The following is a 1,097-nucleotide window of genomic DNA, read 5'->3' as shown; positions in this document are numbered from 1 at the left end:
CTTGGAATACCAAAATGTTACATGTCCTGCTCTTGAAATATTTACAGCAAGAAATTAGATTCAATCACTTCCATGCCTTCTTCCATCCATCAGTGTCCTAACCTTCTTAAAGGTTTCTCCATTACCTCTGAGACTTTCTGAAATTCTCTTTTAGAATACATGGAGGAAAAGGTATGGAAAGAAATGGAAACAATTCAAAATATTGATAGTATCACTTAATAAACATATTAAAGCAAACTATGTCATACTTATGTCAGTAATTAAATATAAGTAGTTTATCTTACTTTTGCTCATCTATCAATAGATGAATAAACCAAACATGATGAAATACATAATATTTTCAGTTCAGTTCAGTCGCTGTCGTGTCCAACTCTTTGTGACCTCCTGAACTGCAGGACTCCAGGCCTCCTTGTCCATCAGTAACTCCCGGAGTTTACTCAAACTCATGTCCATTGGGTCAGTGATGCCATCCAACCATCTCATCCTCTGTCGTCCCCCTCTCCTCCTGCCTTCAGTCTTTCCCAGCATCAGGGTATTTTCAAATAAGTCAGCTCTTCATATCAAGTGGCCAATGTATTGGAGTTTCAGCTACAGCATCAGTCCTCCCAATAAATATTCAGGACTGATTTCATTTAGGATGGACTGGCTGGATCTCATAATATTTTACAAGACGTTTATCAGAGTACACATAATCATTCAAGTAAAGAGCAATGAGATTCACAGTGCATAACTATTATAACGTGGCATATAAGTGATTAAAAAATTCAACATTAAATATAAACACACACACACATAAAGGCACTCTGCATTAAACACTGAATACCTTTTTATAGAAAAATATTGGCAAGAAGTGTAAGAAAATATTTAGTATAGCTAGAGTTGAATTCACAGATAATAGGTGTAAAAGGTCTTTAACTTCTTTCTACTTACATGAATTCTTGAATTTTTCTATCTTTAAGTATAACAGCTTTAAACCACAAAATATTTTCTAAAATAAATAAATAAGCAAAGTGACATAACATGAGCTTTAGAGATCAATTTGGTAATGATCTCTAGGTCTAGTAACTTTTTTCTGATTTTGCTGTTACAGAGTATTT

The sequence above is a fragment of the Bos taurus genome, chromosome 16, assembly GCF_002263795.3.
Source record: "Bos taurus isolate L1 Dominette 01449 registration number 42190680 breed Hereford chromosome 16, ARS-UCD2.0, whole genome shotgun sequence".
Lineage (NCBI taxonomy): Eukaryota > Metazoa > Chordata > Mammalia > Artiodactyla > Bovidae > Bos > Bos taurus.
This window is presented reverse-complemented; position numbering follows the sequence as displayed.